Source organism: Nerophis ophidion, linkage group LG04, assembly GCF_033978795.1.
Source record: "Nerophis ophidion isolate RoL-2023_Sa linkage group LG04, RoL_Noph_v1.0, whole genome shotgun sequence".
Lineage (NCBI taxonomy): Eukaryota > Metazoa > Chordata > Actinopteri > Syngnathiformes > Syngnathidae > Nerophis > Nerophis ophidion.
The window spans coordinates 78,375,036-78,397,602 of record NC_084614.1 but is presented as its reverse complement, the minus strand read 5'-3'; the positions used below and the strand labels follow the sequence as shown (position 1 = coordinate 78,397,602).

Here is a 22,567-nt window from a genome sequence, read left to right as displayed (position 1 = left end):
CTGCTGGCAGAGCCAACCAGCCCTCACTGCCACATAAACAGCTGAGAAAGGAGGAAAGAGATAGGACAGGAAGAATAACTAATGTTTTTTTTTTCTTTTTTGCTGTGTTTTTAATCCTATTTTGAAATTATTCAATATTGTGACAACAGGAATATGATTAAAATGACTTGTTTCCAGTGAGATATTGTTCGGATGATATTGTGACTTTTCTGTTGTAGAAATTACTGTTACTGCTCTAACATTTAGTTTTAACTACAATATTCAATTGTGATCCCTTTCAAAATTCTCTCCCTCTCTCTGTCTCATGTATACATAAATATAGACACACATATATTTATATATATATATATATATATATATATTATAAAGCAATCATTTAGGAATGAAAAAGAAAATTATTGATAGAGGCCCCTGCAAAATATTAACAAATCTTATCCTTTACTGTGACACATTGACCTCTAAACTGTTCTTTCTTTAAATATTGACTTTCTTTAATATATGTGTTGCATGTCTCAGTGAAGATGCTGGTCCAGGTGAAGTACAACCAACAGCAGAAGTATGTGAAGCTGGATGACGTTGAGGGACCGTTTGACTTTCTCCAATTCCATGAAAAAGGTGTTTCAATTTACTTAATCTTGCCTTAAAAACTGTTTAAAAATAGACCCACTTTCTTCAAAAACCTCATGTTGTATACTCTGGTGTCTTTACATGCCTGAAGCAGATTCCTTTATAAATGGGGATAATTTACTCAACATGTGTGCCACCTAGAATGTAAAGCATTTTATACACAAGAACAGTTAACTGAGAAAAGCCAATACTTAACTTTTAAATTTGGACTTAAGAAGTGTCAGGGTTACTTGAGGGAAAAAATCACCAGTGGATGACTCCATCTAACTAGAACAGTCATTTGCTGTGAGACAAATGAAACTGCACATAAAGCACATAAATCACAATTTTCTCATATTGTTTTCCAGTCATTGAGAGATTTTGCCTGCAACCCGATGCAAGCATTATGTACAAGGATGCAACAGGGACAGAAGTTGATGCGGAAATATTCAGCGACCTGGTTGGACAAGGCAATGTGGTGCTGACAATATTCTCAAGCCAGGGTGAGATATAAAATCATGTATTATCAGGCACTCTGTACACTACTGAATAAAATGATCAAATGTTTTTTTCTTTTATTCCTTTAGAATTTTCAGACCTGTCCTTGTCCTCTGCATCTGAGATCTCTGACTCTAGCTTCAACTCAAGCGGAACTCTTACCATGGATGAGATCCCTCGCAAGAGACAGCGAAAAGAGAATAAGCATGATGCAACATCAGCTAAACAGGTTTGAACAAAGCTTGATTCACTTGAGTTTTTTTACACATTAAAACAGTTTTTGCGTGTCAAGGATAGCTGTTTATCACCATATTTTGCATTTTCATGTTTTTGTTTTTTATCAGTTGATGGAAGCTGTAACAAGCTATGACGGAATGACGGACAGAAATACCCATTTTTTTTTATACATGTAGATTTATTTATTAAAGGTAGATTGAGCAAATTGGTTATTTCTGGCAATTTATTTAAGTGTGTATCAAACTGGTAGCCCTTCGCATTAATCAGTACCCAAGAAGTAGCTCTTGGTTTCAAAAAGGTTGGTGATCCCTGATATAAATGAATGTAACGATGGTAATAAAATGTTATATAGCAAAGTAAAAGTTGTGTTTCTTATCTAAGTAAATGTAACTCGTTACTACTCACCTACGTGGATAAGTGTGTTCACCTTTGACAGGTACGACAAAATAAAAATAAAAATGATCACCATCGAGTTTAGGTGACTTGAAACAAGCATGCATTCAATGTTTGGCTTTACCGTGTCTACTTTTACTTTCACTTTCTTTGATATTCTGCCAGCAGAAGCGTCTGCCTCACACTTTTCCCCCACGTTCAGCACTTTGGCCACAGCGAGTCCATCTCATGAAGGCTTTCTGCTGACTTTTTTACTCAGGATGAAACTTCCTGATGCAACCCTGGCCGGGAATCGAACCCATGCGAGGCAGATGCGTGTCCCGTTACCAGAGGTGGGACCAAGTCATTTTTTTGCAAGTCACAAGTAAGTCTCAAGTCTTTGCCCTCAAGTCTCGAGTCAAGTCCCGAGTCAAGACAGGCAAGTCCGAGTCAAGTCCAAAGTCAATACTGGAAAGTCTCAAGTCAAGTCCCAAGTCCTGCATTTTGGGTTTCGAGTCATTTCAAGTCTTTTTAACCACAGACTAATATATGTACACAGATTGTGTATGCTTTTAAAACGCTGTATGTATTTATTATTAAAAAAAAACAGTGCTGACATTGCACTTCATAATAGCACTATTAACCAGTTATTCTAAACATTTAACTCATTCCTTTACAGTACAAACACATCTGAAAAAACAAGTGCAACTGTACTTATTTGCACAAAAGTGTTAACATTGTATTTCCATGGAATATTGCATTGTAACTAGTTCATCAGCAGTTTATGTCATGTTGTCACCTTATCTCATTGATCTCATCTCATACTGTATGTGTTTATGTCTGTGTACACATGAAAAACCACAAATACATGAACATAACAATGAACAGTGCTGTACTTGTTAGATGTCAGGGCCCTATGCAATATGTACACATATTCTTAATATAGTATACATTTTAACTGACCTTTATTTGACTATGTTTGTCTTTTTGTAGGTGGCTAAAATACGCGGTGCTGCTGACCGCCGTCTAATATTACGTTACTGTGTGTGATACATTCATTAACGTAACGTTATGTGTAGGTACCTCATGCAACCCTGCTTAAAAAAAATCACTTGACAATAAGTATGAATAAGGCAACATCTGCAGTGGACGCAACAGATTGCCGTGTTTGCAATGACGTTATAACCATAGACATCTTATAAGTAGACGCAGAATTGGCTGCTGTGACGCAAGCAATTTGGCCGTCATCTTGAAGTGGTGATGAGGAGCCGGCAAACAGCCTAAACTAACATTTGACAGGTAGAAAAAAAAGATGCTGGGCTGGTATTCAGCGTTTTCCTGCTCAATTGAGCGGACTGTTGAAAATAGGAATTGGAGAATTACTTTTCACAAGTAAGAATTTACATTAACATACTATTGGTTGTATTTTGTGAAAATAATATTACCTCAGAGTTAAGCAGGAGCAAAGAACTACAATATTTGTATGTGAAAATCACAAAGAAATCTTCTGGGGGAGGATGACCCCACTACAGGTATGTGGTTTACAAACTTTCAGGCCCAACTAAAACAAAATTCACCAGCCGCCACTGATTATGATGCATTCTCATTTTATTGTAACCACAGATAAGTCTTCAAGTAACAATATTCAAATACTAACTTTGTTGAGTAAGACAGAATTGTTTTATTCTGAATCCAGTGAAACAGATTGGTGGTTTTAGCTGAAATAAAGACTTCCAGGTGTTTATATATGTTTAAGTATTTGGCAGACACTTGTACCCCCTGTGAACATTTTTTTAATTCAAGTACCCCCTAATCAGAGCAAAGCATTTTTGGTTGAAAAAAGAGATAAAGAAGTAAAATACAGCACTATGTCATCAGTTTCTGATTTATTAAATTCTATAACAGTACAAAATATTGCTCATTTGTAGTGGTCTTTCTAGAACTATTTAAAAAAAAAAAAAGATGTAAAAATAACTAAAAGCTTTTTGAAAAATAAACAAGTGATTCAATTTTAAATAAATATTTCTACACATAAAAGTAATCAACTTAAAGTGATCGGTAGAAAGCTCCGCCCCTCTCTTCACCCGAGTGTCCAAAACATAAGGCCGAACCTCGGCCGGATAGTCGAACCTCGGATTCAGGAGGAACAGTGTGATTTTCGTCCTGGTCGTGGAACTGTGGACCAGCTCTATACTCTCGGCAGGGTTCTTGAGGGTGCATGGGAGTTTGCCCAACCAGTCTACATGTGCTTTGTGGACTTGGAGAAGGCATTCGACCGTGTCCCTCGGGAAGTCCTGTGGGGAGTGCTCAGAGAGTACGGGGTATCGGACTGTCTTATTGTGGCGGTCCGCTCCCTGTATGATCAGTGTCAGAGCTTGGTCCGCATTGCTGGCTGTAAGTCGGACACGTTTCCAGTGAGGGTTGGACTCCGCCAAGGCTGTCCTTTGTCACCGATTCTGTTCATAACTTTTATGGACAGAATTTCTAGGCGCAGCCAAGGCGTTGAGGGGTTCCGGTTTGGTGGCCACGGGATTAGGTCTCTGCTTTTTGCAGATGATGTAGTCCTGATGGCTTCATCTGGCCGGGATCTTCAGCTCTCACTGGATCGGTTCGCAGCCGAGTGTGAAGCGACCGGAATGAGAATCAGCACCTCCAAGTCCGAGTCCATGGTTCTCGCCCGGAAAAGGTTGGAGTGCCATCTCCGGGTTGGGGAGGAGACCCTGCCCCAAGTGGAGGAGTTCAAGTACCTAGGAGTCTTGTTCACGAGTGGGGGAAGAGTGGATCGTGAGATCGACAGGCGGATCGGTGCGGCGTCTTCAGTAATGCGGACGTTGTATCGATCCGTTGTGGTGAAGAAGGAACTGAGCCGGAAGGCAAAGCTCTCAATTTACCGGTCGATCTACGTTCCCATCCTCACCTATGGTCATGAGCTTTGGGTCATGACCGAAAGGATAAGATCACGGGTACAAGCGGCCGAAATGAGTTTCCTCCGCCGTGTGGCGGGGCTCTCCCTTAGAGATAGGGTGAGAAGCTCTGCCATCCGGGAGGAACTCAAAGTAAAGCCGCTGCTCCTCCACATCGAGAGGAGCCAGATGAAGTGGTTCGGGCATCTGGTCAGGATGCCACCCGAACGCCTCCCTAGGGATGTGTTTAGGGCACGCCCAGCTGGTAGGAGGCCACGGGGAAGACCCAGGACACGTTGGGAAGACTATGTCTCCCGGCTGGCCTGGGAACGCCTCGGGATCCCCCGGGAAGAGCTAGACGAAGTGGCTGGAGATAGGGAAGTCTGGGCTTCCCTGCTTAGGCTGCTGCCCCCGCGACCCGACCTCGGATAAGCGGAAGATGATGGATGGATGGATGGAACTTAAAGTGTCCTCTTTGGGGATTGTAATAGAGATCCATCTGGATTCATCAACTTCATTCTAAACATTTCTTCACAAAAAAAAAAACTTTAACATCAATATTTATGGAACATGTCCACAAAAAATCTAGCTGTCAACACTGAATATTGCATTGTTGCATTTCTTTTCACAGTTTATGAATTTACATTCATATTTTGTTGAAGTATTATTCAGTAAATATATTTATAAAGGATTTTGAATTGTTGCTATTTTTAGAATATTTAAAAAAATATCATGTACCCCTTGGCATACCTTCAAGTACCCCCATTTGAGAACCACTGGTCTATAGGTCCGTAAGATATATAGATATCTAATGTATTCATACATTGTTTATGTAAGATATACGCATGTATATATAACCTAATCATATTGTTTCTTTAACTTAAAAATAGCTGACTGTTTTTTTCCCCTTCTCTGGGATTATATTCCCAGTTTTGATCTCCGACGTCTGGTCACTTATAGCATATAAGAATATTCTATTACTGTTAAGCAAATTATGAACATGCCAAGACATGTGTCTTTTATCATAGTTACACGTATGACAAAAAAAGCGCGTGAGTATCAGTGGTATTCAGAGAGTTAATATGAATTAAATGTGCTGACAATTCATTGCTCCTGCCAAAGGAATTGCCCTGAGTGGAGCGGATCACCACTCCAAGATGGCGGCCGCGTCACGTCAGCGGCAATAGGCAGTAGCGCTCGATGCTGTGTCTACTTATAAGATGTCTATGGTTCTAACGTTAGCAGTGAGTTTACAGCCTCACTCATTTAACTACACAACGAATAAAAGTTACGTTACTCAGCCAATAAACGTTAGCTTACATTCAAAACGTACCCTTCTTTGTGCAACTTCAAATGTCGAACGAAGTTGGAAGTTGTTGCGTCTCCGTCTGTAATCTTCCAACCGCATGTTTTGTATACGGCGATTCCTGTTTTGTTGACCAAGTCGTACTTTTAATACCCGAACGAAACTCTTTATGGCATAATTTTATTCACTTATTCTTCTGTTGTTTGAAAGCTCTTCTTTGTTGGTTTTCCTGCAATTTGATTGGATGAATGCTGTGTGACGAAAACAACGCGGGTGTAATTTGATTGGCTGTTGTACTGACAGGTAGCGCACAGGCTGTCATCGCACACATGTTGACAAACACGCGTACACAATGGAAGATACGGAGCGCTCCTGAATAACTTTTTAATTGTTGGGTTTTGGGGAAAGTAGCAAGTCATGTCAAGTCAAAAGGCTCAAGTCCAAGTCAAGTCACAAGTCATTGATGTTAAAGTCTAAGTCGAGTTGCAAGTCTTTTTACATTTTGTCAAGTCGAGTCTAAAGTCATCAAATTCATGACTCGAGTCCAAGTCATGTGACTCGAATCCACACCTCTGCTTAATACTGTACTGGGGCACACCTGGGGAACAAATAATCCATGTGAGCGTGCAAAGCGCGCAAGCAAAAACATTTTTAGCACTTATTTATCATAAAAAAGACATAAATAGTGCTTTAAACTATGAAATCATATCAGATTATGTTGTATGGATCTTTGATGAACCACCTGAAATTATCTCATGCATTTGACCTACTTGTGCACTTTTTTTACTCCAGACTTCTAAACTGCTACTGGTAAAAGCAAAAAGGAAGAGCAATGAATCTTTTTGAAATATTTATTGCAGTAATCATCTGCAAATTTAACATCTACAAAAGTAAAACAAAACATAAAGCACCCCTACATCTCTGGGTTCTTTTATATTATTTAATTTCCATTTATGGCAATGTGGCTAATCCTATTTCAGATACACACAACTATAAAATATACACAAAACAATAAAGCCACAGTAGTAGAATAAATGAACAACTGTTGTGTGTCTGTTCAGGGAATCATTTTCTGAGAAGTAAACTGTAACGTCTCCTTTTCATTTTTGCAAAGTGGTCAATCACTCTGGACAGACATGGAAATATTACAGTAACTGTTATACAGTTGACCAGTGGTTCCCAACTGCTGGGTCGCGACATAAAAGTGGATTGTGTGTCATTTTCAGTCAGATGTGTGCATGAAAAAAAAAAGTTTAGGGAGAAAAAAATCAAATTGTGGCAACAAAACCAGATTATTTTAGCCTTTTTTCTAATGACTTTTAGTGAGTATTTTAGCAAAAGGCAAACCGACTAACAAGTTGGAGGAGGACTCAGGACAGACATGGAAATATATTTGAAAACAATCTAAATGGGGCAACAAAACCCGATATTTTCAGCCATCTTTCTGAAAACAAATACAGAAATGTTACTATTTTTTCTGGAAACAAAACCAGATGCTTTAGCTGTAGCCATTTTTCTGGTGACAAAACAAGATTATTTTAGTCAAAGTCACAGCGATTAACAAGACAAGTCTACTGTGCTATTTTTCTGTGAAATAAACTTGAATGATTTAAAAATTTGGCTTGATGATATGGAAAAATGTTTTTCTTCCTGAAGATAAACCATTTGAGAAGCACTCAACTCACACATGCTGACTCCAAATCATCATTGATGCAGAAGCAGCAGACAATAACCAACATGATGTTTCATGTTGATTGGAAATTGCCCCGACAGCTCGTACAGCAAATGAATATGTTTGTCTTGATACAAGGAATAACGTTAGCTAACTTAGCATCAACTCAAGACAATGATGTTGCCTAGCTAGCTAGGACTTCACTTACATCTCTCATTCCTTGCTGCTTCTTCCCTGCTGCGGGCCAATAACTTTCTTAAATCCATCTAGGAGTTACAGTTTGAGTCAAATCAAAATAAAAATAATGTAATTAACAAATTGTTGTTGGCTAACGTTACCTACCTCACACAGGGATTCTCATCCTCTCCCTCTCTCAACTGAAGTCTCAATCCACGGGTGAATAAATTACCATATTAATTAGCCATGTGCTCATTGGAGTGAATACAGTAGCAATCAATTACCATACTAAGTAGTACGTGCGCTGTTGTCTATGTTATGTAGACTTAAAACTGTGAAGCGTTTTTTTTTTTATTGGTGAAATTTCTACTGGGGCAATGCAGATCAACAATGGGGCACGTGCCCCAGTGAAATATGTCTGGCGACACCCCTGGGTTCTAACGTTAGCAGTGAGTTTACAGCCTCACTCATTTAACTACACAGCAAATAAAAGTCACATTACTAAGCCAATAAACTTTAGCTTACAATCCAAACTTACCCTTCTTTGTGCATCTTCAAATGTCGAACGAAATTGGAAGTTGTTGCGTCTACATATTCGAACTGCATGTTTTGCATACGGCAATTCGTTTTTTGTTGACCAAGTCGTAGTTTTTATACCCGAACGAAACCAACGTTGGCATATTTTTTTTCAACGGCGCGTTGTTTGAGAATTATTCTTCCTTGGTTTTCCTGCAATTTGTTTGGATGAGTGCTGTGGGACCAAAACAACAGTACTAATTTGATTGGCTGTTGGACTGAGAGCATACAAGCTGATGGGAACAACACGCAGACAGACACAAGTACAAAATGAAAGATACGGAGCGCTCCTGAAAACCGTTTTAATCTTTGGGTTTCGGGGAAAGTAGCAAGTCATGTCAAGTCAAAAGGCTCAAGTCCAAGTTAAGTCACAAGTCATTGATGTTAAAGTCTAAGTCGAGTTGCAAGTCTCTTTACATTTTGTCAAGTCGAGTCTAAAGTCATCAAATTCATGACTCGAGTCCAAGTTGTCACACCTGGGTGAAGTATTGTCTGGGTTTTGTTTGGTTTCATGTTGTCTTGTCATTTCCTGTTTTATTTTGAAAGGTTAACTCTCCCTCTCGTTTCAGGTCACTTGCTCTTCCTCCTGTTTCACTGGTCTGATGTCTCTCCTGATTGCCTGATTGTGCCCACCTGTGTCACCCTCGCTCATGTGTATAAATGTCTGGTCTTCCTCTTGTCTTGTGCCAGAGTATATCGTCTCGCTACGTGCCTCCAGCCTTGTCCACGGCCTTGTCCACGGCCTTGTCCACGGCCTTGTCCACGGCCTTGTCCACGGCCTTGAACCAAGTTTTGCTAAGTATTGCCTTGCCTTATTTATTGATTTCTTTGTTTCCTCTGAGAAAGACTTATTTTGTTTGTTAAAGTTTTTGGTCAAGAATTTTGTGTCTAATTTCAGTGCTTTGCCTTCTTTTTTTCCCCCTCTTGGAGCGCTTTAGTTTGTAGTTTTCTCATCTTTTTATAGCGCACTTTCTGTTAAGTTATTTTCTCCTCTGCGTGAGTGATTTACCTTTATTTTTTAGCTAATCATAGATTGTTGTTCTTTTGTTAGAAGATTTGTGTGTAATTTTGCTATTGCCTTTTTCCTCCCTATGGAGTGATTTTCTGTTAATTGTGTTTGGCCTATGTCTTTATCATAGATTCCATAGCCGCTTTGCTTTAATCACTCTGTTCAAAGAGATTTCAAAGAAAACTTCAATAAAGCCTGTGTCAATCGTCCCCCTTCTGCACCTGAGTCCTCATTCTCGCCAAGGTTTAACACAAGTCATGTGACTCGAGTCCACACCTCTGGCACAATGTCACTACAATAATCCATGGTATGTTTCATTCACCCTGCAAGTTCATTAATAAACATGCATTAACTGGACTTCTGACTGGACCTCACTTCATTGCAATGTTTGCTGCTGCCTAGGATCACTCCCTCAAACCTGTTGAGTAGTGACAATAAAATTGAACATTTGAAGGTGAAAATTGCCACTACAGTAGGGTTCTAATTCTTTTTTTAAAGGCACAAAAAACAGGTCGGTTATTAAGAAAACTTACATTTATGAATATAAAACTTAGCTAATAGTATAAGGAGGTTGCAAAGGTAAAATTCCTTTTCATGTTTTTTTTTTCATACAGTGTAAATCCAAATAGCACATCTTGTTTGGGACCAACTCTGAAACCCAGTTGTCCGTACGGTGACGACAACGGGACAAACAGGAGGTCAAAGTTGAATGTATGCTTTGTAAGGGCAGAGGTGGGTAGAGGAGCCAAAAATTGTACTGAAGTAAAAGTACCATTTATTTTGAATGATATGACTCAAGTAAAAGTCAAAACTAGTCCTTCAAAAAATTACTTGAGTATATTTAAGTATTATGTGAAAAAAAAACTACTATTGTGTTTTTACTGTCAGTTAAGTTTCCATGCAATTACTGAGTCTCATTTCCCATGTTTTTCTATTTTCACAGCCACATGTGAAGTTATTTTCCACGTTCTAGCTCTATTGCAGGTGTGTCCAAAGTGCGGCCCGGGGGCCATTTTTTAAAAATACGATTGAAAAAAATTTAAGCGCAAAAATTAGGAGCAAACGGGTGAAATGTAGCAAGAAAATGTTGCAATGTTTACTCTAATAACACAAAGCTGCCACGCAGGCTGTTTCTTTCTTTAAAAAAAAAAAATGAATCAAAATCAATGTCATTATGAAATATTGATCTATTCAAGGCTCCAATTACATTTTCCACTTTGAGATATTTTTTAGGGAAGATGTTGCATATTTTGTGTTTGCCATATAAAAAACTGAGCTGTTTTTTTTTTTTTTTTTTAAAGAAGGGTCTAAAATGAACAAACAAAAAACATCAACAATAAAACTTATAATTGACGGACAGATCTGAAGTTGATCTCGAGATTATTGTGTTAAAAGTAAACAGTAAAAAAATGTATAATTTATTTTTTAACACTTTAATGAGCAGGACCCTTTTAAATCCCCAATAATTTTAGTGTGATTTGTTTTTAAGTGTCATTGCTCAAAAAATAATAATGAATTAAAATCAATGGTGTTATGAGTTTTGACCTTTTTAATGCTCCAATTATTATATAATCTCAAATATTCCACTTGAAAAAATATTGGGTGATAATATTGCATATTTTTTGTTTTTTTTTTCCATTAAAAACAGGGTTTTCTTTGACAAAAAGAGCATACAACTTAAAGCTTTAAAATCATTATATTGACAGATGGACCTAATGTTGATCTGGAGATTTAAAACCTGAATAATAATAAAACAAAAATAATACTGAATAATGAAACATTTTTTATATTTTTTGGACCAAAACCCTTTGGGGTCCCCGGGATCAAACCAGAGTGGAGGCCTAAATGTATATTGGTTATACATGTATTGGTTTTTAAAATAAAATAATGTCAAATTGGCCCCGCTTGCTATGATTTTTCAGTCTGCGGCCCTCAGTGGAAAAAGTTTGGACACCCCTGCTCTAATGTGACGGTTGGCCATACGCAGTGTGCCTCTTGTACGCTAGGGGGCGACTGTGGTCATTTGATGGAGTTTAGCTATGTTGGAATGTAAACACAGTAGATGAAGAGAAGGGTGCATGCTAATAAAGTAGCCAGCGTTAGTAACTGTCCAGCTCCACCAAAATGAAAGGAATATAATTGAAAATTAACAGAATATACTCTACAAATTATTTTTTGAAACAAAAATGTAACATGTAGGTTGACGGCTGTTATACATGTGGAGCTGTAGAGCAGTGGTTCTCAACCTTTTTTTCAGTGATGTACCCCCTGTGAACATTTTTTTAATTCAAGTACCTCAGGGATTTTGGTTGAAAAAAAGAGATAAAGAAGTAAAATACTGTCAAAGTTAGTTGGTGACGAACCCCAAGATGCAGAGAAGGAGACAGGCTTTTTGCAGGTAAACATGTTTTGATTAAAATAATAGAATAAGAACAAACAAAAGGCTACTAACAAAGGACGCGCACAAGGCGGATAACAAACAAAAGGAGCTTTAGCATGGAAGCTAGCAACAAACAAAAAGGGGCCTAGCGTGGAAGCTAGCGGGTAGCGAACAGGAAAACAGAAGTCGTTACTTGTAGAATGAAAACAAAACGGAAGCAGGGAACAAAAGACAGTAAGATACAAACAGATACCGAAAGATAGCTTACCGCTACGCTGCAATGACACGACATGACAGGAGCGACAATATGGAAGTGACATCGACAAGACAATAATCCAGCCCTGACTGGAGGACAAAAGCAGGTAGAAAAAGGATCGGGCTGATTGACACCAGGTGTGGCCAGGTGCCAAGAAAATATTTTAAAGACTTGGTCTTCACTTGTCTAAATAAATTCTTTTATTCTTTTACTTTGCTTCTTATAACTTTCAGAAAGACAATTTTAGAGAAAAATTACAACCTTAAAAATGATTTTAAGATTTTCAAAAACATAAACATTTTTACCTTTTAAATTCCTTCCTCTTCCTGACAATTTAAATCAATGTTCAAGTAAATGTATTTTTTTATTGTAAATAATAATAAATACAATTTAATTCTTCATTTTAGCTTCTGTTTTTTCGACAAAAATTGTTTGTGAAATATTTCTTCAATTATGATTAAAATTCCAAAAAATTATTGTGGCAAATCTAGAAAAACCTTTAGAATCAAATTTAAATCTTATTTCAAAGTCTTTTGAATTTTCTTTTAAAATTCTTCTTCTGGAAAATCTAGAAGAAATTATGATTTGTCTTTTTAGAAATATAGCTTGGTCCAACTCGTTATATATTCCAACAAAGTGCAGATTGGATTTTAACCTATTTAAAACATGTCATCAAAATTCTAAAATGAATCTTAATCAGGAAAAAATACTAATGATGTTCCATAAATTCTTTTTTTTAATTTTTTCAAAAAGATTCGAATTAGCTAGTTCTTCTCTTTTTTTCGGTTGAATTTTGAATTTTAAAGAGTCGAAATTGAAGATAAACTATGTTTCAAAATTTAATTTTCCTTTTTTTCCTGTTTTCTCCTCTTTTAAACCGTTCAATTAAGTGTTTTTTTCATCATTTATTCTCTACAAAAAACCTTCCGTTAAAGGAAAAAAAATGTATGACGGAATGACGGACAGAAATACCCATTTTTTTATACATATAGATTTATTTATTAAAGGTAGATTGAGCAAATTGGTTATTTCTGGCAATTTATTTAAGTGTGTATCAAACTGGTAGCCCTTGGCATTAATCAGTACCCAAGAAGTAGCTCTTGGTTTCAAAAAGGTTGCTGACCCCTGATATAAATGAATGTAACGATGGTAATAAAATGTTATATAGCAAAGTAAAAGTTGTGTTTCTTATCTAAGTAAATGTAACTCGTTACTACTCACCTACGTGGATAAGTGTGTTCACCTTTGACAGGTACGACAAAATAAAAATAAAAATAAAAATGATCACCATCGAGTTCAATGTTTGGCTTTACTGTGTCTACTTTTACTTTCACTTTCTTTGATATTCTGCCAGCAGAAGCGTCTGCCTCACACTTTTCCCCCACGTTCAGCACTTTGGCCACAGCGAGTCCATCTCATGAAGGCTTTCTGCTGACTTTTTTACTCAGGATGAAACTTCCTGATGCAACCCTGGCCGGGAATCGAACCCATGCGAGGCAGATGCGTGTCCCGTTACCCCAGCAGGGACGCCTCACGCTTGGGAGACATAACGGAGGTGAAAGTTAAGACGTGAAATAAAAAGAAGTGAGGATGTCCTGCGGTGTAGCGACTTTATGTCTATCAATCATTATTTGTATTGATGCTTTCTTGAGAGGACTACAATACGATCACTGATCGGATGTTCCAGCCCTGTCATTACTTTTAACTCTCAATCTCACCTTCATTCCTCTTTCTTTCTTTTCTTTCCAAGTTTGGCGGCCAACTTGACACACCTTTTTGTTGTCAAGTCACGTGATTTCCCAGAAAAGCCACACAAGCATTTACCTGACGTGGCCACAAGGGGCGCTCTCTAGTGAGTCCAGTAGAAGACTTCTTGTCAGTTGACTGCTGCCACTTTTCTGTGCAGAATAGCGTTTCGTTTTCTCTCCTCACTGTGACGTCACAGAATGCTGACTCCTCATTGGCTCAGGTGGAGTATTATAAAAAGAGCCTCGACAGTTCCTGGTTCATTTTTCCTGTTTGCGAGTCAAGCGAGTGTTCGTCACTTTTGTCTTTCTCTGCGGGATTAAAAGTGGCAAACATCTTTTTGTTTCGCGCTGACATCATGAACTTGTTTTTATTCTTTCTTCTGGTCGTGCAAATGCACAGCGTGACGCCTGGTAAGTCCTTTTTATAAGTTTATTAATATTTTACTCATAAATCCTCTTTGTGCCTTCACTTATTTGACGTCTTAAAGTTTCTGTTACTTATTAATTAATTAATTGTTGTATTATTCAAGCCCTTTTTTACTTAATCCTGGTTATTTTTAAACATATTTTATTGTTTTACCTTTTTCTAAGTAAAATTCAAAATGTTCCAAGAAGGTTACAGAAGCTGAGAAATCCATTTAAGTTCTTTATTTTGACTTTAGTGTTTCTTGTTCAAAGACTTATTTTTTCCAAGGCTTGTAAGAACGAACACAAATCTTCAAACACGGAAGTGTCAGAAACTAATCAAGTGTAGTAACATCACCCCGCCACAAGATGTCAGTAAGAGTCGACATCAAATGGGCAGAACAGGTTGTGTTCAACTCTGTTGTACTTTTTATTCAGCCTCCATTGTAGAAAATATGTTTATTTTTAAAATGTTCAAACTGTCAACAGATGTTAGTAATATTATTAATGTGTTGTATTTGTCATAGAACATGTGAGTCTTGACTGTGATATCTAGCAGTGTTTGATGTTCACTTTAAGACCCGACTGAAGACGGAAGGAGCTAAAATATTCACAGTGCAAGATTGTTGAACATGAAACAAAATAATAAAAAGTCATCCTGTTGTTGTTTTCTTCTTTCAGTGATTCACACGCTGCAGTATTTCCTCACTGCGTCCTCTCAAGTTCCAAACTTCCCAGAGTATGTGGAGGTTGGTTATGTTGATGGAGTTCAGATTTCTCACTATGACAGCAACAGCAGGAAAGCAGAAGCCAAACAGGACTGGATGAACAAAATCACAGCAGAGGATCCAAAATACTGGCAGAGAGAAACAGAGATCAGTGTTGGTAGTGAGTTGACTGACAAACACAACCTTGAAGTTCTTAAGAAGCGTTTCAACCAAACTGGAGGTTTGTTTATGTTGAACTTTCTACTACTTAAATGTATTTGATGTACTCTTTTTATACTGTAGTAAACACACATTACTGCACTGATACTTGTCTCTGTCCATCCCATAATAACCTACACTAATACTGTGTGTGTGTGTGTGTGTGTGTGTGCGTGTGTGTGCGTGTGTGTGTGTGTGTGTGTGTGTGTGTGTGTGTGTGTGTGTGTGTGTGTGTGTGTGTGTGTGTGTGTGTGTGTGTGTGTCTCAGGTGTTCACATTCTCCAGAGGATGACTGGATGTGAATGGAATGATGAGACTGATGAAGTTAAAGGTTGGGAACAGCAAGGTTATGATGGAGAAGATTTCATATCGTTGGACATGAAGACATGGACATTTACTGCAGCAAAACAACAAGCTTTCCCCACCAAACTCAAGTGGGACCAGAACAAACATCTACTAGAATACTATAAGTTTTACTACACTGAGAGATGTCCTTCTTACTTGAAGAAGTATGTGAACAATGGGAAGGAGGTCCTAATGAGAACAGGTAGAAACACAACATGTACTTTCACCTTTTAACTTGTTAGCACTCCCCCTATAGGAACATTACTGACATTACACCCTGTCTCTTTGTACTCTTCTCTCTTTCTCTCACCTTCTCTCCATCTTTACCTTTGTTCTCACCTTCTCTCCATCTCTACCTCCATCCTCACCTTCTCTCCATCTTTACCTCCATTCTCTCCTTCACTCCATCTTTACCTCCATTCTCTCCTTCACTCCATCTTTATCTCCATTCTCCCCTTCTCTCCATCTTTACCTCCATCCACACCTTCTCTCCATCTTAACTTCTGTTCTCATCTTCTCTCCATCTTTACCTCCGTCCACCTCTTCTCTCCATCTTTCCCTCTGTTCTCATCTTTACATCTTTACATCTTTTTTCATCGTCTCTCCATCTTTACCTCCGTCCATATCTTCTCTCCATCTTTACCTCCATTCTCTCCTTCTCTCCATCTTTACTTCATTCTCTCCTCCTCTCCATCTTTCCCTCCATCCTCACCTTCTCTCCATCTTTACCTCCGTCCTCACCTTCTCTCCATCTTTACCTCAATCTATCCTCTCCATGTTTCCCCCATCTACACCTTCTCTCCATCTTTACCTCCATTCTCTCCTTTTCTCTCCATCTTTACCTCCATTCTCTCCTTTTCTCTCCATCTTTACCTCTGTTCTCATCTTCTCTCCATCTTTACCTCTGTTCTCATCTTCTCTCCATCTTTACCTCCATCCACACCTTTTCTCCATCTTTACCTCCATCCCCACCTTCTCTCTATCTTAACCCCCTTCCACACTTTCTCTCCATCTTTACCTCTGTTCTCACCTTCTCTCCATCTTTACCTCTGTTCTCACCTTCTCTCCATCTTTACCTCCATCCACACCTTCTCTCCATCTTTACCTCTGTCCATATCTTCTCTCCATCTTTACCTCCGTCCATATCTTCTCTCCATCTTCACCTCCGTCAACATCTTCTCTCCATCTTTACCACATTCTCTCCTCCATTCCATCTTTCCCTCCATCCTCACCTTCTCTCAATCTTTTCCTCTGTCCTCACCTTCTCTCCATCTTTACCTCAATCTATCCTCTCCATGTTTCCCCCATCTACACCTTCTCTCCATCTTTACCTCTGTTCTCTCCTTTTCTCTCCATCTTTACCTCCATCCACAGTTCTCTCCATCTTTAGCTCTATTCTCATCTTCTCTCCATCTTTACCTCTGTTCTCATCTTCTCTCCATCTTTACCTCTGTTCTCATCTTCTCTCCATCTTTACCTCCGTCCACTCCATACCTCCATCCCAACCTACTCTCCATCTTAACCTCCTTCCACACTTTCTCTCCATCTTTGACTCCATCCACACCTTCTCTCCATCTTTGACTCCATCCACACTTTCTCTCCATCTTTACCTCCATCCACACCTTCTCTCCATCTTTGACTCCATCCACACTTTCTCTCCATCTTTACCTCCATCCCCACCTTCTCTCCATCTTTACTTCCATCCACACTTTCTCTCGATCTTTACCTCCATCCCCACCTTCTCTCCATCTTTACCTCCATCCACACCTTTTCTCCATATTCTCTCCATCCACACCTTCTCCTCATCTTTACCTCCATCCCCACCTTCTCTCCATCCACACCTTCTCCCCACGTTGTCCTGTGTTCACACGTGACATCACTTCCTGTGCAGAGCTTCCAGAGGTGTTCCTGCTCCAGAAGACGCCGTCCTCTCCGGTCAGCTGCATGGCGACAGGTTTCTACCCCGACGGTGCCGACCTGTTTTGGAGGAAAGACGGCGAGCAGATCTTCGAGGACGTGGAGCACGGAGAGATACTCCCCAACCACGACGGAACCTTCCAGATGTCGGTGGCGCTGAAAGTGGAGGTGACGGCCGACGTGGAGGGCAAGTACGAATGTGTGTTTCAGCTGTCAGGCGTCAAGGAGGACTTGGTCACCAAGCTGGAGAGAAGAAGCATCCTGAGCAACGCAAGCCATGAAGGTGAGAAAGACACATTTAGTTGGAGATGTTTCCCATCACAAGTCCACCTGTCACCATTATTGATCCATGTCACCATGACAACGCTTGACGTCTGCATGCAAAGTAGTCATGAAGGTTTCCTCTTCATGCTTTGTCACTCCACTTGTGCTTTTTTGCTCTCCACAGACAACTTGAGCGTCGCCCTCGCTGCCACGGCGGCGGTCCTCGCTGTGGCGGCCATCATCATCATCATCATCATCATGGTCATGGTCAGGCGTCACAGAAACAGACAAGGTGAGGGACGCCAATGTCCTCTGTCTTCTTCTTCTCGGTGCACTCGGTCCAGGCCGTGAGTTGATGCTTTCATCCGGGCTGCAAAGGTGCGGCCATCTTTTAGTTGCCTTCCAGCCAAACACTCAAAGATCCACAGAGACAGAGCGCACACTCTCACGTAGAAACACGGCGTGACGTGAGGGGAAAAGTCCACTTCACCTTGTTTCTCTTTCATTTCAGCCCAGTACGATCCAGCTGGTAAGTAAAACATCTTTTCTTTGAGCCGCAAGAAACAAAGCCGTGGTGAAGCGTCACTCACATGGAGGTCTGATGTGGACCTTTGTTACAAGTTTAGCCGGAAAAGCCCAACTGGAGCTGACTCCTTCACAATAAAAGTCCCTCCTGTGAGCACACGCAATACAAAGTCTGGCATATCTCACTTTTGACAGGAGTCCTCATAATGAGGATCAGCCAAATGAGACATCAAGTGTGCTGACTCGTCATGTTTCCAAGTCACACCTCAAAGATCTGATGTGAGTGACGAGGCACCTTCTGGATGTTCTTCCTTCACCGTTTGCGTTTGTCCCGCAGCTCGCCACGGCGGCGTGGAGCTCGACGAGAACGTGCAGGCGGCTGAAGGCTGAGTAAGCTCACATGGACTGTCTGCACCTCCAAATGTTCTTGTGTGAAGATGATGTTCAACTTGGATTCACCTGCTTCTGTCGGGAATGTGCTGAGTGGTCTTCTTCCTCCAGGATGCTTTGTGCACTGGAACACAGGGAGATGTCTCCATCGCTGAGGGACGTCATCACACTCGGAGATGAGATGGAGATGTGCTTTGTTCTTTGTCCGACTGCTCCTCACGCTATTCCATGTATTCTTCTTTGGCCGTTAAAAGACTTTCAAGATCAAACGTTGGTGGCTGTAAAATCGCACGTTTCATGGCCTTGACGTCATGACGAGGATTTCTTCTTTTCTTTCAATGGCCGCTGCTTATGATCAATATCACATTGTGTCACATCTCTGTCAATAAATCCGTTTTTCCTCCACTCGCCTCGCACTGCTTTCTTGGGGACCAGGAAGAGTCTCAGTCATAAAAATGGTAGAAGTAGGTCATTTTTGTTTGTTTTTACTTTTTCATTCAACACTTAAATCCCTTGATCAATTTCAGGTTTATCCGTCCTTATCAGTCTTTTTTTTTTTCATAATTTACGCCATTTTTGTCAAAACCTTGTTTTGTTATGGCAAAAGCACAAAATAATAATTTTCACTCAACTTAATCGCAATCTTAAATATGTCAATAATTCATAACATCATCGATTTTAATTCATTATTTTTTTTTGAGCAATGACAATTAAAACTTGTCCCACTGAAATTATTAGGATCCAAACGGGCCCCACTCATAAAAATAAGTCAAACATTTTTTTTTTACTTTCAACACTTAAGTCCCTCGATAAATTTCAGATCCATCCCTCGTTTCTGTGACGACCTGTCACGTCAGGTGTCACGCGGTCTGTTTGCGTTTGTGTTTATCTCCTAGTCGGCGCTCTTATTTTGGTCCCACTTCCTGTTTGTCTCCCTGAGCCCTTTTCCCTCCTCACCTGTCGCTGATTGGCAGCCTGGCCACACCTGGTCATGGGGTGAGGGTGATGGGTCAAATGCAGAGGAAAATCTCACCACACCTAGTGTGTGTGTGACAATCATTGGTACTTTTACTTTAATCAACTGGCTTCTATTTATGCCCGCCTCGCCCTCCAGTCAGGGCTCAAGGATTGTTTTGTGAAACGTTACTTTGGTTTTTCTGTATGCTGCTTATGCTTCTGTGCACTTCCCTGCTGCACCTCCTTGTGCTCCCTGTGGGAATTAAAAGACTCTCACCCGCACGTCGTCCTCCTGTCTCCTGCATCTTGGGGTCACAACTAGAGCAGCCATGCAAGTACGTGACAGCTTCTTCATTCCTGTTTTTTTTTTTTTGCCCTATTAGGCAAAAACCCTTTTTTTTGTAAGGCAAACACAAAATATCCTATAAAAATATTTTGAAGTCAAATTTTGTAAGTGACGTAATTGGAGCCATGACTAGTTTAAATAATTTGTAACAACATTGAGTTTGATTCATTATTATTTTTGAGCAATGACAGCTTTAAAGAGAAAACAACCTGCATGGCAGCTTTATTAGACTCAACAATGCAAATTTTCTTTGTTCCATTTCACATGTTTTCACCTCTTTTATTCCACTATTTAGTTTTTTTATACACTATCTGTAGAATGTGTCGTGTATGAGCTTATTTGGGACATAATGTATAATATTTCTAATTGCCTTTTTCTTTTTCATGCCTTTTTAACCTGAGTCTTTCAAGCAAAATCGTTCCAAAAATCAGCAAACCCGCCTTTCTTCTTCCTCCGTCAAAAGTAGGTGAATCCACAAATATAAATAACTACAGACCGATTTCCAAATTGGGTTAATGTTGAATGTCCAATCCAAGATGGCCGACAGGACTGTCTTTTGTTTGTCTGCTTGTCAAAGTGGTCTGAATTTCTATGTGTTTTAGTCCCTTTTTTTTAGCCGATTTAAGTAAATTGCACTAGTTTTAAGCGTAACAATTGATGAATGAAGGCTTACTTCCAAAAAATTGTATTTCTGACTGCTTTTGTTGGATTTGGAAATCTGGAGGCCTCTGACCTGCAGAAGCCGGGGGATGTTTTGCTAGCTGAAATTTTGGCCTTCCATCTGCCACAGTCTGGATCTATACTAGTCTCAGCTTGGCCTTCCACTACCTACAGTCTGAGTCGACTGGCTTCATCTTGGCCTTCCGTCTTCCACGGCCTGGATCCATCTTAGCCTCAGACTGACTAAAGCTGGGCCTCTGCTAGCCTTAGCTTGGTCTTCCAACTCTTGTAGCTTGGACATCTGAACTTTGATTATTGGACCTGGGTAGGTAGTAAAACAATTTAACAATGACTTTGACAAAAGCTCTCTATTTAATATTAATGCTTTTTCCTGGACTTGTTTTCTGCAATTGTAGTGGGGTACCTGACCAGGTGCTCCACCAACCTTTAACTCTACCAAACGCAATAACAATCACCTGGTCCTTTGAAAGTACAGCATTTACACAAAGGTTATTGATATCCACATGTGGGTCAGTGCTAAATAATTCTAACCAGCTTCAGTTATGGTGTATTTCTGTGCTAAACAGATGGTTTTCTCCTTCTGATATTACTCATTTTGATATTGTGAAGCCAAATAATGTTGTCATGAGGTCACCTTGCCATATGAAACGGAAAATCTTTATATTGTTCTTACTTCTGCTATCAGGCAATGTGCAACCAAATCCAGGCCCAGCTTTATACAACATCAGTACTCCTGGTGAACTTAGAGCTAGGTCAGGTCTTGGTTTAATTCATTCAAATATTACAAGCCTACTGCCAAAATTAGACTTAGTCAAAATTTGGATTCAAACAACCACCCAGTGGGCACCCGTCCTTAGTTCAACGTCGAGGTGACGTTGAAATTACGTCGCGACGTCACTCAACCATATCCCGACCAAATCACAACCAACTGACCCCACCACACCATATGTTGCAAATCTGGTTTGTTTTCATCATTGGGGGACATCGTCTATTTAACGTCCTTTCAACGTGTACAATTCAACTTGCCAACCATTCCGCGCGCATCGGCCATTTGCGACAGTTTTCAACGAAAGCGCCGCTTGATGGCAGCGTGAACTAAAAGCCAAGCTTGTGCGCATGCGTGCTGAAGTACTTCCTTTCCAATCCAGCAAGCAAGACGAAGAGCGAAGATTTGAAGCGGAAATCGAACTATTTCACTGCAAAGAAAACCATCGACGTCCATAAAGATTCAGGTTTGTACCTTGAGATAATACTGCTTATTCATATCGATATCATTTTGGCCCTTTTCACAAGAGGGTTGCAGGAAAACGAGAAATGGATCTCACGCCTATTCTCAACGTTTATTTTGACTGTATAAACTGGACCTGAGCAAACTTTTTTTTTTCTCCCCAAGCAGACAACTAACAATTTGTTCCCCCACCTGCCCAAAAGCAAACAATTGTTTTTCCAGGTTTAGTTTAGTTTAGTTTAGGGGCGGTTTAGCTCGGTTGGTAGAGTGGCCGTGCCAGCAACTTGAGGGTTGCAGGTTCGATTCCCGCTTCCGCCATCCTAGTCACTGCCGTTGTGTCCTTGGGCAAGACACTTTACCCACCTGCTCCCAGTGCCACCCACACTGGTTTGAATGTAAATACATAAATACATACATACATAAATACATAAATACATACATACATAAATACATAAATACATAACTCGCTCTGATCTCAACCACAATACCCTTGAATCCGTGTGGGCAGAAATCAAATTCCCTAACGCTAAGCCGGTACTAATAGGGACTGTATACAGACCCCCTAATCAGAGTGATTTCTATGGTGCCCTGGAGGAGTGCTTAGCTGGTGTAGAAAACATGGAGATTATTATAACTGGAGATCTGAACACAGATATTCAACGCAGAGATGCGCCTGTCTTCAAATCTTACAGCAAATTCTTTCCCAGCTAATAACATTCCCCACACGGGTGTGTGTTTCCACCCAGTCAACCATAGATCTCATCCTCACATCGGACCGGCTAAATATTAAAAATAGTGGGGTCATGATCTGTGGTCTTAGCGACCACTATATAACCTTCTGCA

The 22,567-nt window shown here is 39.9% G+C and overlaps 1 pseudogene; it reads left to right on the top strand.

Moving 5' to 3' along the window:
* Positions 1-521: 521 nt before the first annotated feature.
* Positions 522-18,917, top strand: LOC133550478 (H-2 class I histocompatibility antigen, Q9 alpha chain-like; annotated as a pseudogene).
* Positions 18,918-22,567: the final 3,650 nt, after the last annotated feature.